Source organism: Narcine bancroftii, chromosome 4 (assembly GCF_036971445.1).
Source record: "Narcine bancroftii isolate sNarBan1 chromosome 4, sNarBan1.hap1, whole genome shotgun sequence".
NCBI classification, from domain to species: Eukaryota; Metazoa; Chordata; class Chondrichthyes; order Torpediniformes; family Narcinidae; genus Narcine; species Narcine bancroftii.
The window spans coordinates 274,760,639-274,778,329 of NC_091472.1; the positions used below are offsets into that span (position 1 = coordinate 274,760,639).

Here is a 17,691-nt window from a genome sequence, read left to right on the forward strand (position 1 = left end):
ATCACTACCTTATGTTTATTACACATATATGCTATCTCCTTACAAATTTGTTCCACCAATTTTCTTGGCCCATTTGGTGGTCTATAATACATTCCTATTAGTGCCCTCATGCCTCCTCCACCCCTCAATTCCACCCAAACAGCCTCACTGGATGATCCCTCCAAAACATCCTGCTACCTCACGGCAGTAATGTCCTCCTTCACAAGCAGAGCAACTCCTCCCCCTTTTTTTTAACCCCCTGTTCTATCACATCTAAAACATTTGTATTCTGGAATATTTAGTTGCCAGTCCTGTCCCTCCTGTAACCAGGTCTCACTAATTGCCACTACATCATGATTCCAATGGCCAATCCATGCTCTAAGCTCATCTACCTTGTTCACTATGCTTCTTGCATTAAAGTACATGCATTTCAGAGAATGACCTCACATATATTCCCTTTTCTACCTTTTACCTTAACCTCCATCCTTCCTTTGTTATCTTTATCATTCTTAACTAGATGGCCATGCAACCTAGATACTGCTCGCAAACTCTGCTCCCCACCCCCCCGCCAAACTAGTTTAAACCCTCCCCCACAGCTCTAGCAAATCTGCTTGCTAGGATATTGCAGTTCAAGTGGAGTCCGTCCCTTTTGTACAGGTCCGACATTCCCCAGAAGAGATCCCAATGATCCAAAAATCTTATCCCCTGCCCCCTGCACCAACTCTTTAGCCACACATTCATCCTCCACATCCTCCTATTACTACCCTCTCTTGTGCGTGGCACCGGCAGCAATCCAGAGATTACTACCTTAAAGGTCCTGTTTTTTTAACTTCCTGCCTAATTCTATGTATTCCTGTTTTAGGACCTCATCCCCACTTCTAACTAAGTCATTGGTCCCCACATGGACCACGACTTCTGGCTGCTCACCTTCCCCTTGCAGAATTCTGTGAACTCGATCAGAGACATCCCAGACCCTAGCACCAGGGAGGCAACAGACCAGCCTGGATCCCTGATCTCGTCCAACAAACCTCTTATCTGTCCCTCTGACTAGTGAGTCCCCAACCACAATTACCCTGTTCTTATCCCTCCTTCCCTTCTGAGCCTCAGGGGCAGCCCCTGTGCCAGAGACCTGACCCCCATGACTCATCCCTGATAGGCTGTTCCTCCCAGCAGTATCCAATGCCGAATACATGTTGCTGAGGGGCACTTCCACAGGGGTACTCTGCACTGGCACTCTCCCTCCTTTCCTCTCAGTCACCCAATTCCCTGACTCCTGCCTTCTAGGGGTGACTGTCTCCCTGTAACTCTTCTCTATCACTGCCTCTGCTTCCGTTATGATCCTCAGTTCATCCAATTGCAACTCAAGCTCCCTAACACGGTCGCTCATGAGTTGCAATTGGATGCACCTTTTGCAGGTGTAGTCGTCAGGAACAGCTGTGCTGTCTCTGACTTCCCACATCCCACAATTGGAGCACTTGACTACCCCATCTGACTCCATTACCTCCTTTCTTAATATATATAGGTTAATTAAAAGAAATACTAAACAAATAATACTAAACAAATAATACAGGAGCAACCTGTCACACTGGTATAGCTCAACCCTTCCCCAGTGATCCAAAGCAAAACTCTGCTCCCTGCATCATCTCTTCAGCCACACATTGGTCAACACTATCTTTCTGTTTTGACCTTACCCTGCTCGTGGCACTGGGACATGGGGAAGATCTTTGATAATGTGAGCACTTAAGTGAGGTTATCTGATTGATGCGTTCATGGGGGTAGTCACAGAGGGAGAATAAAAAGTGTACAACAATATTTCTCCTTTTAATAAGACAATAAGGAATTTCTCCTCATCTTTGTTTCAAAGGGATGTCCTTTTATTCTAAGGCCCTGCCCTTGGTTCCTCGACTCCCCCACTACTGGAAACATCTTCTCCACATCCATTCTTTAAAGCCCTTTCAATATTCACCATGTTTTGATTAGATCCCCCCCTCATACTTCTACTCTTCTAACCCAGAGCCATAAAATGCTCTTCATAATCCCTCTTATCCCTGGGATCATTCTTGTAAACCTACTCAGCACCCTCTTCAACACCAACACACCCTTCCTTAGAAATGGGGCCCAAAACTGCTAACAAGACTCCAACAGTGTTCTTACCACTGCCTTTTAAAGCTTTAGCATTACAACTTTGCTATTATATTTGCATCTTTTTACCATTTTTCCATCAATGTCATACCTGCTAATTTCTAACTGTGCTTTACGTTCATTTATCTTGATTTGTACAATGCACGTATTTAAATACAACAACTTCAGTCCTTTTTCACATTTTTCTCTGTGTTGCCTGTGTTCAAATTTTTATTCTTTTCTGAACTTTATGTCTTATCTTTTATTTTGGACACTTCAATAATCTCTCCAGATCTCTCCTTCTCTTTAACCTTATCTATACTTCTTCAATCTCTGGAACCTGTCCCCTGCTATTTAGTTTAAGCCTTATCCACAGATCTATTTTTTTTTAATTCTAAATTTAAATTTGGACATACAGCATGGCCATTTCAGCCCATGAGCTTGTGCTAACCAATTACACCCAAATGACCTACAGCCCTGCTACAATTTGAATGGTGGGAGGAAACCAGAGCCCTCAGGGAAAACCCAGGCAGACACTGTGAGAGCATACAAATTCCTCATAGACAGCATAGCATTCAAACCCTGTAACAGCATTGTACTAACCATGACATTAACTGTACCACCCTAGTTATGTGATTTGCCAGAACTCTGGTCTCACCATGGTTTAGGTGGAACCTATCCTATTGGAAAGGGTCCCTCCTTCCCCAAAACTGGTGCTAATATCCCATGAACTGAAAACCCACTTCTCACACTCCAGTCTATCAACCAATATCAGTATATTCAGTATACAGGTTGTCCCAGGGTTAAGAATTAATTCCTTTAGCTGCTCTGTCTTTAACTCAAATTTGTATTTAAGTAAGAACAAGTACATTTAGTCAAATGTTTATCTTATTATACAGCATATATAGCATTTTTTTTTTCCTTTCTCTGCATGAAAAAAAGTCCCCAGGGGAAGCCCACACAGACACAGGGGGAACATAGAAATTCTTTCCAAATCCTAATATAACATCTTAAACATAAAAATACTGCACATAATTGGATTATGTAGGAGAAGATTATGGAGAGATGGCTGCTGTTAGAGAGGATGGACCAAGTGCAGGAGAATTAAGGTTTGATTTTTGTCACTTAAAACTTGGAGATGGAATCAACTGCAAAGAAGCATCTGTTCATTTCCAGCTGCCTTTAACCCAAGGAGGCAATAAGGAGTCACTAAACTGCTGCTTCACGAGTCACTTGTAGACCAGAAAAAATAAGAATACAACACAGTTAATGCCATGGAAAACTGTACTGTTTAAAGCATTATTACAATGCATTTTAACAAAATACCCATTCCAATACTATAAAAGGGATATGTAACACTGATCTTTAATGGCAATAGATCTCTATTGGCAATAAATGAACATCATTTATTTCATAAAATGCTTGTTTAATGTAGTTTACCCCTAACCATTATCCTAACCCCCCGAAAGCAATGAGGATGAAATGAAGTGCACTCTAGGGCAAGAGGTGATCAAACGGCCTTTGTGTTGCACAAAGGTCAACAGATGCCAAGGACTGCCAACAAGGAGAAGATACTATCTGAGACATTTGGTGACCCAAACCTAACTCCAAACCAAAGTCCCCAACTAACTCGACCTGAACCCCCGACTAAACCTAATTTTGATGCCAAACCCTAACTCAACACTGACTCCACCTAACCCAAACCTGAACCCTAACCTCCAACTAACCCAAATCTGAACTCCCCAACTTACCCTAACCTTACCCCAAACCCCTACCCCAGCACCAGCCCCACCCAAACCCTAACTTGAACTCCCCAACTAGCCCAAACCTCACCCTCCCAACCCCCACACCTTGCCCCAAAATCCCACACCTAATCCTAACCTGAATATAGGACCTCCCATGAGGAAGAGAGGAATATGTGCTGCACGAGAAACAAAGCACCAATCCAACCAAGAGCTAGAAACAGACACACTATAATGAAAGCATGGGCCAACCAAAAGTGGCAGTGTATAGTGAAAGAAAACCTATAAGATGGGAGACCAGTGAACACAAAAGGGATGATTATCCTGCTGTGCACATTTGACAACCTAACCCGAATGTGTTGTTCAGTGGTTTGGAAATTCACTGGGCTGCCCCTAACCCTAACCTAACCCTTTGATGTTACTAAGATGCCCATTGAGACATGATCGTAGGCTATTCCCTGATTCCCCTATGTACAGGATGTGTCATTGCTTGCACCAAATTTTTCTCCAACCACCTGTCTCCTGTATGAACCCTATAACTGTGCTCTCATGCTACCCTTGCTTGAAGCTGATTGATCTTTATTTTCATCATCGACCCGCCAAATGTAATTTTTGCCCTTTACTTGCTTGTATTTATGTTGGAGATAACCTGTTAGTCTGATCACAGAACAACCTTTCTCATTGTACCAGTTTTATTTTTTTATGAGAGATGTGATGTCCTCCCATTTTTCAGTTAATTTTATTGTGTGGGACTGTCTCTTTAAGGTAACAGATTTAAAAAAAAAACTGCTTGCAGTATTTGAAGTGGTTGTGAAACTAGCAGCAAGCTTTTTACATAATGTTCCTTTTACTGGATACAGTTGTAGAACCAACTCAGAAGCCATGGAGAATCCAGGTGCAAAGGCCATGTGACCAGCTTCTTAAAAAGACAGTGTACAGTTTGCTCAAGAGGGCCATTTTATGAAGGCAGCACAAGAGTAGTCATCTCTGCGATCTCTTTTGTGGAAATAAGAAAATCATTTGGCCGGATTGTATTGTTATAGACAGAATGTCAGATATCCTCCTTTTGCTTATAGAGACAAAAGACCACTTCAACTGACCCACAGAAAAAGGGTTTTAAAGTTGCAGAAGAAATATTGCACTTTACCACGACTGACTCTTGAAGAGTTCTAATGGCAGAAGAAGGCTCTTGTTTAAAAAAAGACATTTCTCTGAAGCACCTCCATAGGGTTTTGTGAGTAATCAACATTCTATTATTACTGGTCTCTTGCACCCACCTCAGGAACTACTTTATCTTAAAGCCTGGATGTTTCACCCATCTTAAAGCCTGCATGACTGACCCATCCAAAGCTGGCATGTCACACCCACTTAAGGCATGTGAGACTTACAATTCATCTAAGACCTGTGTGTCTCAATCATCTAAAGCCTTCATGTTACATCAATTTCAAACCCATTTGTCATCATGGAATTTCTGAAACTGAAATTTAAACTGGCTTCTGAGAATTGAATCTTTTGTTATTGTGGTTTGGGGTATTCCACACTGTGATGAATCTGTTAAGAATAATAAGAAACTATATTTCATATGTATATGTCTTAGTAAGGTTAGTTTGTGGGTTTGATATCAGGGGTACAAAGCAAACATATTTGCATTTTAAAAACAGAGGGAGAGAGAGAGATTCTTTGAAGATGGCAGCTGACTATCTCAGAGGCAGTGGTCTGCTGTGACTACAGTTGAAGCAGAGTGATGAAAACTTTTTTTATGATGGTTCTTGAGGAGAGAACAATGGACTCTTTACTCAAGAAGTCATTTTTCTGGTTAATTACAGATAACTTGGAGACAATGCTCTTGGAGGAGAGAAACATCGGACAAAGACAATTACTTTGATTTTAAATTTGGGAAGACAAATATTAAATTACGCTTTTTAGTATGAAGATATTAAAAGGCTCACACAAACTTATGATGTTGTTATGATGTGGTACCATGTTATATGAGAGATTTGCAAGAAATATGATATTGAAATCAGAGACAAAGGGGGTCAGTTGAAGAGAGGGCCATCCTGTATTCACAATTCCTTTAAAAGAAGGAAGACTGTCCGTGCTCCCCTTAATAAAAGGAGGAACAATAAAAGTGGTATTTTAAAAGAAATACCCACTCAGACTGCGTCTGAAGAAAGAGGGCAAACTCACATGTCCATGGAAAAAGGTCACTCTTGATTAAGAAAGAAATCAACGTGGAAAATGGACTCTGCAACTCTTAGGCAAGATAAGAGGAAACTTGTGAAATCAATTGTATGAAGAAAAACTGATCTGAAAACAGCTCAACAAAAGAAAATTGTGAGTTTTAAAGAGGTCTGAAGACATGATGTTTACCAAATGGTTCATAATTACTTCTGAACTACAATTTAAAAATCTTCATATTCAACATAAGATGTTTGATGCTGAAATTTAAAACGGGCTTTTCAGAATTATGCCTGAACTGTAATAGCTTGGGATTTGGCCATTCACACATAGATTTTACATTTGCTCATATTGGAGTTAATTTTAATGTAAAAAACATTATGTTATTAATAATTTAATAAAACTATTATTTTGAATCTACCATAGTCTTGTGAATTTTCAATTGTTGTTCCTTTGTTAGATCATAACAAAATTGGGGGATATGCTGGGATTTAACTAAAATTAGATCTTAATGAGATCTTATTTGATCAATTAACATTGGATTTGTTTGCTTAAATTTATTTTTGAAAGCAAGTTAAAAGGCTTGTTTGTGGAAAGAAAACAACAATGGATTTAGATAAGTTTTTGGCATCACTGACCTCTGCAGAATTGCAGACGGTAACAAGGAAAGATTCAGTGACTATAGCCCAAAAGTTGGAAATTGAGGGGTAAAATCATCAACGAAAATTATTGAGATCCAAATAATTATATTTGAACACTATATAAAAGAGAGGATTTTTGAAGAGCAAGAGTTAAAACAAATTCCTGAGAGTAAACCTTTTAAGCTACAGTTATTGCTGGAACAGGTTGAGCGAGAGAAATATTGCTATGTATAATGGAGATGGGGTTTGAAAAAAAAAGAGATATGAGAAGCAGAAAACAAAGAGAGGAAACAGAATAAAACAAAGCAGAATGGCAAGGTAGATATTAGACAGATTAAAAAAAGAAAATGATCTTTGAACTAGAAATGAGAGAAGCAGGAGTTTCATCTCCTGGTCCTTATGACAGTTTTATGATACTCTGGAAGTGAAGTTAGTTCCTCTATTTCATCAGGCTGAGATTGATTAATATTTTCAACATTTTTAGACAGTTTTTGAGAGTTTGAAATAGCCAAGGAACTATTGGATCCTCATGTTATAGAGTGTAATTTGTGGAAAGGCTCAGCAGGCTTACTCTGCCCTCACCATCCATCAAGCAACTGATTATGATACTGTAAAGCAAGCTATCATTAAAGCCTTAAGGCTCTGAATTGGTTCCAGAAACTCATATAAAAAAACAGGAAAAGTCTTATCTGGAATTTGCATATGAGAAAGCTGTGTGCTTTGACCAATGGTGCACATCAAAAGAGATAAATGGTGACAATAACAGGTTAAAAAGAGTTGATCTTAGTTGAGACAATTAAAAGGTACATTCTTAATGACATAATTGAATATATGGATGAACAGGGAGTAGAAAATTGGCAAAATTCAGCTAAGTTTGCAGATAACTACTCATTAACTCACAAAGTGAGATTGACCTTTTCAGAAGGTAAAACTTTTCAAGAAGTTAATTTGAAGAATCCATTTAAGGTAGAAAATAAATGGAGAAATTGTGCTCGAGATAAAAAAAGAAAGAAGGAAAGCAAGGAAAGGAACAACCTTCTGGTCTATTGTGTAATTATTGGAAGAAGCCTTGTAATGTGATAAGAAACTGTTTTCCCTTGAAGGAAAAGGAAGAACAGAAGCAGCACTAAATGCTTATTTTCAAAGAGATGTGACACATGGAAGCAGGACCAGTTTTGTTGGTGAAATTAGGAAGGAATTCCAACTTTTTGTGTCAGAGGGTAAGGTTAAATTAAAGGAGGGGTCACCACTGGTTACAGTAAAAATCCTTTGAGATTCTGGGGCAGCCCAGCCACTCATGTTGGACATTATTTTGAAGTTTGGTGATGAGATTGCCTTGGGTGAAACAAAGTTGATTTGAGGCCTGGGACGTGATTCAGAGTCAAAACATTTTGTGACAGAATATTTTGAAGGGGCTTGGGAGGGATTTGCTAGAGCAGCTTGCACACACACATTTTAAAATACAGAATTTTTGCACAGGACTTTTGCAGAGCGCTTTTTGCAAAAGAGCAATAAAGTATCAACATACAGCTGGCCTGGGAGAGCATGTGATCTTTGCAGGCAGAGCAGAGCAGTTTTGTGCTCAGAGAGGGAAGGAGTGAAAGAGAGAGAAAGGAGACAGAAATCAGTTCCAGAAGGACAAAGCTGGCCAACTTTGGAAGGCTGTCTGGTCACAGGGGAAGGCTGTTGGTCTGAAAGGTGGCCTGAAAGTAGGAGGATCATCTGGAGAACCATGAAGGGGACAGGTTTCGTCAGCAAGATTGATTAAACAGGAATCAGGTGCGGATGTCCTGGAACAAAAATAGAATCTCTCTTTGAAGACCAGCAAGAACCCTCCTGAGTGGTAAACATTTGCTTGTTAAGCACCAAAGACTGGTGAACTTTGTTAATGCCGACTTCTGTGCACAGTCCAAGAATTGCCTGCAACCAGTGAGATTGAACTGTGACCCAAAGAACTTTTCTAAGTTTATATGCACATTACACACACCTGCACTTAGTATTGGGGGGGGGGGGTAGGTTAGGTAGGTTAAGTAATAATTTAAAGTTTAATTCTGTTTTCTTGTTCAAATATAATTAAAAACTACTTTTGTTTAAGTAACCCTGTGCTGTGGTGCATATCTCTTGCTGCTGGTTTGTGGGGTCCTCTGGACCCTGTATCACTTTGCACAAATAATGTTGAAATCAGAATTTGTTAATAGACTTGTTTAAATAGGGATCAAATCAAGTTTACCCATAGATGGTTTTTCATTGTTATTAGGAAATGATTTGGCAGCGGGTAAGTTTGTCCCTGCAGTGAAGTTAGCAGATAAGCCAGCCATTGATGAAACAGAAACAGGTTGGGATATATACCCAGCTTGTGCAGTGATGAGTGTGATGGCGGGAAAGATTGCCAGTGAATACAATGATGTACAGAATAATTTCATACCAGTTCATGAGGCACAGCAGTCCGGCTGTGATGACCTGCAAAAATGATTTGTCCTTATCTCAAAATGAATTAATTAAAATGCTGGAAACAGATCCTGATTTGGTTGAAGTCAGAGATAAAGCTCACTCTGATGACAAAATTAAGTATCAGTTGGATATTATTTCAGTTGAAGTATGGTAATGGGAAAATGGAGACCTACTGATGTTCCTGTCAATGAAGAATGGGCAATTGTTCACTAGGTTGTATTTCTTAAAGCCTATAGGGATTTTAAACTTAGCCCATAGCACACCCTTAGGATGAAGAAAACTATTTTAAAGTTTATGAAACAATTTTATTGGCCTAGTCTTGGTAAAGATGTGACATTTTGTAGAAACTGTCACACTTGTCAGATTGCAGGGAAACCTAATCAAGGTCTGACAGTGGCACCTTTAAACCCTATTTCTGTTTTTGGAGAATCTTTTTCTAAAGTAATTGTGGATTTGATGGTCCATTGCCCAAAACAGTCAACAAATATTCACTTCTAGCTTTTGTTATGTGTACAGCTTCCAGGTTTTCAAAAGCAATACCATTTAGGTATGTTAATGCAAAGACTGTATCTGGGGATCGCGTGAAAATTTTCATTTTGGTTTGCCTAAAGAAATACAGTCAGATCAGTGAAGTAACTTTATGTCAGGAATATTTAACAGTTAATTTATAAATTGGGAGATTGGGAGCTAAACAAATCACACAATCTGCATATCATTCAGAATCTCAAGGAGCCTTGGAGAGGTTCCATTTGACTTTAAAAACCATGATGAGAACCTTTTGTCCAGAAAATGAGAGGGATTGGGATGAAGATATTCATTTACTTTTATTTATAGTGAGAGAAACTGTACAAGAATCATTAGGTTTTAGTCTTTTGAGTTTGTATTTGGACATGAGGTTAGAGGACCTTTAATGTTGTTAAAGGAACATTGGGTTAATAATGATGTGCAGCAGAATTTGTTAGATTATGTTTCAATAGACAATAGACAATAGGAGCTGGAGTAGGCCCTTCGGCCCATCGAGCCAGCACCGCCATTTTACAGATCAAGTTGCAATATCGTCTACAGCAAGTCTGTAAAATAGCTTTAAAGAATTTAAAAGAAACTCAAGGGGAAATGAAAGTGTGGCATGACAGAAAAGCCAGCGAGAGAATTTTTAAACCAGGGGAATAAAGTATTATCCCTGTTCCCAATCAATTCTAATCCTCTGAGAGCAAAATTTTCAGGATCATATGCAATAGAATACAAGTTAAATTAAGTTAACTATATTGTTAAAATACCTGATTTGAGATGTAGAACATCGAATTAGTTGCCATGTCAACCTGTTAAAACCTTATTTTGAGAATTTGGATGTTAGCCAGAGGTAGCCATCACCAGAAGGTTTGGTTATGAATAAAACTGAAAAGGTTGAAGATCATGAAACAAATATAAGCTGATCCTTGTAAGAGTAATTTTAAAGAGAATATTGTTCTAGTTTATTTGTCTAATTCAATTATTTTGGAAATTTAGATTTGGTTCATTTGAAACCTCAGGAAAAGGAACAAATGAAGCAACTGATTTTAAAATGTAAGGACATGTTTTTGGATCTCCCACAGAAAAGAGCAACAGCTTTTCATGATGTTAATGTTGGAAATGCAAGGCCTATCAAACAGCACCATACAGAATTAATGTTGAAAAAAATTGGTAGATGAAGAAATTGAATACATATTAAAGAATTATGTTATTAGATGTTCTACTTCAGATTGGAGTTCACCTTGTGTCCTGGTGTTCAAATCAGATGGGACAGTTAGATTCTGCACTGATTATAGAAAAGTTAATGCAGGGACTAAGACCGATGCTTATCCTATCACTAGGGTAGATGATGGTTTGGATAAGGTGGGAAAAGCTAAATTTCTTGGAAAGATGGATTTATTAAAGGATTACTGGTGCATTCCCTTAACAGAAAGGGGAAGGGAAATTTCAGCTTTTGTAACCCCCATTGGGTTTATATGAAAACAGTGTTTTACCATTTGGAATGAAGAATGCTCCAGGAACATTGGTGGATGATTAATTCTATAACTCAAGATTTAAAATGGACATATACTTATATTGATGACTTGGTTACAGAGAATGACACATGGGTGGGGGGGGGGGAATACATCTCTGAGTTAGAGAATAGTTTGATAAACTTTTGAAAGCCAATCTTACTGTTAATTTAGCTAAGAGTAATTTTTTTCCATGCAAAATTAAGTTGTTGGTGAAGGAAAATTGGAGCCTGTTCAGGTTAAAGTTCAGATAATTTCTGAATTTCCTGTACCCACAGGTAAGAAAGCAGTGAGGAGATTTTTAGGAATGCTGGGTATTATCAGAAGTTCTGTAAAAACACAAAACCATTTTACTCTCTCTGCTTGCAAAACCACATGACTCTGATAAAACAGCAAGTTCCACTCCAGACAGAATGTGGCTCCGACAAGCTCTTTCATCTGCTGCCTTTTTGTAAACAACAATCCATTAGTGAAGTCTCTTGGGCATTCTCCAAACCTTTTGCAAAGACTGTTGGCCCCAACATGTCTAGCATGAGCAGAGCTCCAGTATTTTAAATAAGATCTGTTCTAAAGTGTTTGTATGTGACCTACACTAAAAACCCTGTCCCATTCTATCTCCCAAAAAGCATATCCACATTCTGTCACAGTTATAACTCATATTAATGCCTTTCATGATGTTAGATTTGTAATGTTATTGAAAGTATGTGTTATATTTGCCTGTATTGCATTGTATCATTTTAGAGTGTAATATTTACAAGAATGATTGTAGATGGAAGTTTTAAAATTTTGATATTTTAGATGTTCAAAATTTTCCTCTGTGGAAAGAGGTGTGATGAATGTACTATGATTAATCTTTACTTTGATGTTAAACTTTATTTAATATTTATATGTCTTAGTAAGGTTATTTTGTGGGATTGGTTTCAGGGGTACAAAGCAAACACATTTGCATTTTAAAGACACAGAGAGAGATTCTTTGAAGATGGCAGCTGACATAATCTCAGAGACAGAGGTCTGCTATGTCTACAATTGGAGCAGAGTGATGAAAACTTTTTTATGATGGTTCTTGACAAGAAAACAATGGAGTCTTTACTCAGAAGCCATTTTGCTGGTTATTTACAGACAGCTTGGAAACAATGCTTGTGGAGGAGAAATAAATCAAATAAAGATAATTACTTTGATTTTAAGTTTGGGAAGACAAATATTAAATTATGTTTTTTTGCATGAAGATGTTAAAAGGCTTCAAAGGCTGCTATGATGTCATACAATGTAACAAGAGAGATATGCAAGAAATATTTATCAAAATCAGAGACAAAGGGGGTCAGTTGAAGAGAAGGCCATCCTGTATTCACAATTCCTTTAAAAGAAGGAAGGCTGTCTGTGTTCCTCTGAATAAAAGGAGGGAAAACCCATGTGTCCATGGAAAAAGGTCACTCTTGGTTAAGAAAGAAATCAGCATGGAAAATGGACCCTGCAACTCTTAGGCAAGATAAGAGGAAGCTTGTGAAATCAATTGTATGAAGAAACATTGATTTGAAAACAGCTCTACAAATGAAAGTTGTGAGTTTTAAAGAGAAATGATGTCACCAAATGCTTCATAATTACTTCCGAACTGCAATTTTAAAATCTTCATATTCAACATAAGATGATTAATGGTGAAATTTAAAATGTTCTTTTCAGAATCGTGCCTACACTGTAATAGTTTGGAATTTGGCCACACACACGTAGATTTTACATCTGCACATATTGGGGTTAATTTTAGAGTTAAGTCAGAAATATTATGTTATTAATATTTTAATAAAAACTATTATTTTGTATTTGCCATAGTCTTGTGAATTTTCAACTTCTGTTCTTTTGTTATATAGCAATACAAAATTTGTTAGTTCATTACACACACATACACACAGTAGTACATTTGTGCATCGTTAGAGTTTAATTTACATCATTTTATATACATTTAGTTAAGTTTAGATAGGTTAGTCATGTTAGATTAAATGTTATATAATTGTTGATTAATATTTAAAAATATTATTTTGAATATAGCACCACCTCAACTAATTTTGATCACTGCTGTCATGTACATAACTTAGACCAACTTAAATCAAACCTAATCAAAGGAAGATAATAGCTATAAAATCAAACAATGACAGATTTTTCAGCAAAGAAGTATAAAAAATTACAAAATGTAGAGCAGTAGAACATGCCCTAGCAGTTTTGGCTGTCCTAATGGAGAAAGAAAAACTGGTCTAATTTTATGGATGGACTCACAGGTCAGACAAACAAGTCACAGAATTCAAAAGGCTGCAACATGGCTGGATGGTGGATGAATGCTGTTGCTCAAGTTTGCATTGGGCCATGCTATAACTATGGATACATATTCTGTGTATGAATAGGATGGAGAACAAAACTGGCAAGAAACTGGAAGTTCAGTCCAGCAGATTGACTTGAAGACTGAACGATTGTTTTGCAAAACAATGCAGTTCAACTACCTCAATTATATATTGTTTTGATGCCTTCAGAGTGTAATCTCCAGAATTCCCTCCCTGGATCTTACTACCTCTCCACCTCTTTTGATCATTTCATTATCAAATAATTATCTCCTTTAATATCTTTATTGCTCATTGCCAAGTGGCATTTTTACACAGAAACTTGAGAATTATTTAAAAAAAATAGCAATCTTACTTCTGGTGTGTCCCAATGTAGTCGTTTACACAGGGGAACTTTTAGGATACTTTTCCATAGTCTTCCTGTGTTGCAGATTTTGTCAGAGTGGGAATGACGTATAAATTAGGCCTGTTTCTTACCGAATGGCTGCAGTCATTTTACACTGCAGCCGCTCCACAAAAATGTGTTGGGGTCCCAGTGGAAAAAAAATATGGGATGGAATTTGCATAATAAATTACATCTCAACATTTTTACACTGCCACCGGAGCAGAACATTTCTTGAATTTTTTTACTCTTCAGTGGCTGTGTAAAAGTGTTGTACAATAGCACTCGGCCTGAATTATTTATTTTAACTGCACTAAACACGTTATATAAATGCAAATTTTTGTTTCTATTTCGATGCAGTCTGTGAGATTTGTATACAATATGAAGTGTCGTACTTTAAGCACAGTGTAAAAGAGACTTAATTAAATGTTTGACACGTTGGGTTTAACATAAGGTTCATGATAGAAGCTGCAAAGAAAGAAAATAACATACCAAGGTGCTTCACAGGAGGGTGATTTTGCAAATCTTAACATTAATTTAAGACAAAAAAAAATTAGACATGCAGCATGAAAACATACCCTTTCAGCTCATGAGACATGCCCACTAAATAAACCAATAGACCTATTCTGTATGTTTTTGAAGGAGAGAGGAAACTGGAGCACTTGGAGGAAACCCATACAGACGTGAGGAGAACATAGAAAGTTCTTACAGACAGTGGTGGATTTGAAACCCCAGTTGTTGGTGTTGAATTAGCACTAATGTGCTAACCACTCTACTAACAATGACCAAATGTAAGATAAGTTTTTTTTTTCCCAGTTTGCTGACACAGACATAGGTTAGTGCGAAACTCAATATTTCAGTTTGTGACTGGGTCTGAAGATTTCGAGAAAGAAAATAAGTCCATTCCAAGATATAACTATGAACAGCAAAGGGAGAGAGAAAATAAATAACAAACATGCATGAAATAAAGGTGAATAAAACAAATTTTCTTGCATTGAGCATTGAATATTGGATTGAAATTTAAAAACAAGGCTGGGTCCTGATAGACTGGAAATGAAGAAAAAAAAAATCACCAAGGCAATAGTTTAATTCCTATGGAAACCAAAACCCAGAAATGACAATAGATCTCCCTGGAAAAATGAAAGAATGGCACTTTGCTTGCTTTTATTATTAAGTAAATTAACCCAAATTTTTCACCAGTGCTGTGTTAACATCATATCACCGTGATATTTTCTTATTGAAATATTTCCATAATAATAAAGTATAGACATAATAAATAAATAAATAATAAGCCCCTGACCCTAAATGAATTTGAAAGTTAAATTCTCTCCAATATTTTTCCAAACTGGGCCACATCCAAAACATGAATTAAAGAAGCAACATCTATCTTACATTTATTACAATGAGGATTTATATCTGAGTAAAAACAGGATAATTTTACTTTAGACCTGTGCGTCCTTTGTACAACTTTGAATTGGAACAGACAGTGGGAAGCACAAAGAGATGTGGCGATAATCAGTTTGAAAACAGAGTCTCAAACCTCCTTGGACAGTGAAAGGTTTAAATCCTGCTCCCAGGCATTCTTAATTTGGACTAAAGTAGTGTGTCTTAAACCAGTCAACTTGTCATAAATAAGAGATATTAACCTTTTACCGGAAGGTTGAAATCCAAAAAGTGTATTGAGAATATTCACCTCAGGAGCGCTTGGAAAATTACGGATCTGAGATTTAATATTTGGAAATACCTGGAAAAAAAAGAACATTTGGTCACTTGAATTTGCTAACCAATTGATCAAAATATGCAAAATAGTTATCTATTAAAAGGTAACCAATCTATACCAATCATTAAAAGCAGAATTCTGCAAAGAAGGCTGACAAAGGTGAGTGGACAAATTGGGGCTTGCAAGAGAGAAGACCTGAAATCTAAAATACCTTCTAAACTGCACCAATATTGTCAAACTCTATTTAAGAATCAGATTGTCAGTTAGTTTATACGAAACAAGAGAAAGAGAGAGGATCCAAGAAGTCCCGAGATAGAAACATTTACATAAGATTATCATATAAACATTCTATAAAGAAATTAGTCTGTAAGAGGAGCACTCAGCTGGATCTCTTCCCTTTACACTATGAGGGATCCATGAGGTTCATTAAAAGATAATGGAAGATTGTCCTATTTAAATGAATCAGTTTACACAGAACTTAATTGAAGAATGATCAATTTAGAAAAGGATTTTAAAAATATCTCTGCAGGACACCTTGGAGTTTTACCTGACTGTAGTGAATAAATAGTAAAAAAAACTATTTAATCTTGTGAGCTATATTCTTCTAAACTCAAATGTTCACTTAGAGAGAATGTGGAAATATTTAAGAAGTCCAAAAAACCCATAATTAGTAAATTTTGGATTAGTAAATTTGCAGATGATACAAAGGTTGACGGTGCTGTGGACAGTGAGGAAGATTATCAAAGCTTTTAGGGTGATAAAAGGACAGTTAGAAGAGTGGGCTGAAAGATGGCAGATGGAGTTTAATACTGATAAATGTGAGGTGATATATTTTGATAGGATTAATTAAAATAGGACATACATTTTAAATGGTGGACAATTGAAGAATGCAGTGGAACAAAGGGATTTAGGAGTCATGGTACATAATTCTAGGAAAGTTGAATTACATGTGGATAGGGTGGTGAAGGAGGCATTTAGTATGTTGCCTTTCATACATCAGAGTATAGAATACAAGGGATGGAATGTTATGTTGAAATTGTATAAGGCATTGGAATATTGTCTGCACTTCTGGTCACCAAATTACAGGAAGGATAGAAACAGTATAGAGAGTGCAGAGGAGGTTTATAAGAATGTTACCTGGATTTCAGGGTTTGAATTACAGGGAAAGGTTGAGCAGGCTGGGACTTTATTCCCTGGAGCACAGAAGTTTGAGGGGTGATTTGATAGATGTATTCAAAATTAAAAGGGGGACAAATAGAGTGAATATGGATAGTGTTACAAGATCAAACCAGCAACCACAAAGAAAGCATATCACACAGGGGTAAAGATGAACATTTACTTTGTTAACAAAAAAAATCACCTTCAAACTTTAATTCAAAATCCCCTCCTTTTATAACAATGCCCACTAGTTACTATGCAAATTCCTATAACAGTGTAAAACTAATAAATTCCCCAGCCTAAACATAACATATGTAATTAAAGTCTAAGTTATATTTCCAACCAGCCCACAGAAAGAGTTTGACACAAAACAAACATAAAACACACAAGACTAACAAAACTTCAATCTCAACCGAAGCAAAGATCATAAACAAAATTCAGTTTGTTTGGTAAACTGAAGCCAAAAGATCTTCGTGAGAGAGAGAGAGAGAGAGAGAGAGAGAGAGAGAGAGAGAGAGAGAGAGAGAGAGAGAGAGAGAGGGAGAGAGAGAGAGAGAGAGAGAGAGAGAGAGTGAGACCACAAAATTTGAAGTTGTCTTGTGTTGGTTGCAGAGAGAGGAACCATAGGTTTGGTCCAGATCCCTTTGGTTGCCTTTGGAATGTTGATCCTTTTTGAAATCCCAACATTCTACATTGTCCTCCAGACCATTACTCATGCTCTGGGCCTTCTTCCACTCCATAGCACCACCCAGTGGTGGTTTATCATCCAAGTCCAAGAATTTTTAGATCATTTTCTGCACATGCTCAGTCCATCTCCCACGCTCTCAGCAGTCCACCTTCACCTTGGCTCTCTAAGGCAAACTGTCACTTTTTAACATAAAACCACACAACACATAGGCAAATATACAGAAAACTCTGTAGCACCTTCCCATGTTAAAAAAAAATAATTGGTCTACAAGAACAAATTTCTACCA

The 17,691-nt window shown here is 37.4% G+C and overlaps 1 long non-coding RNA gene across 2 annotated transcripts in view; it reads right to left on the reverse strand.

The window, feature by feature from the left end:
• Window positions 1-17,376, reverse strand: part of LOC138761989 (uncharacterized) — a 55,502-nt gene extending 38,126 nt beyond the window's left edge. For both annotated transcript variants that reach the window (XR_011356689.1, XR_011356690.1), the window contains exons 1-2: window positions 17,296-17,376; window positions 15,486-15,583 (exon numbers count right to left, since the gene is read on the reverse strand). This is a non-coding gene — a long non-coding RNA (uncharacterized lncRNA). The remainder of the gene's footprint in view (window positions 1-15,485; window positions 15,584-17,295) is intronic.
• Window positions 17,377-17,691: the final 315 nt, after the last annotated feature.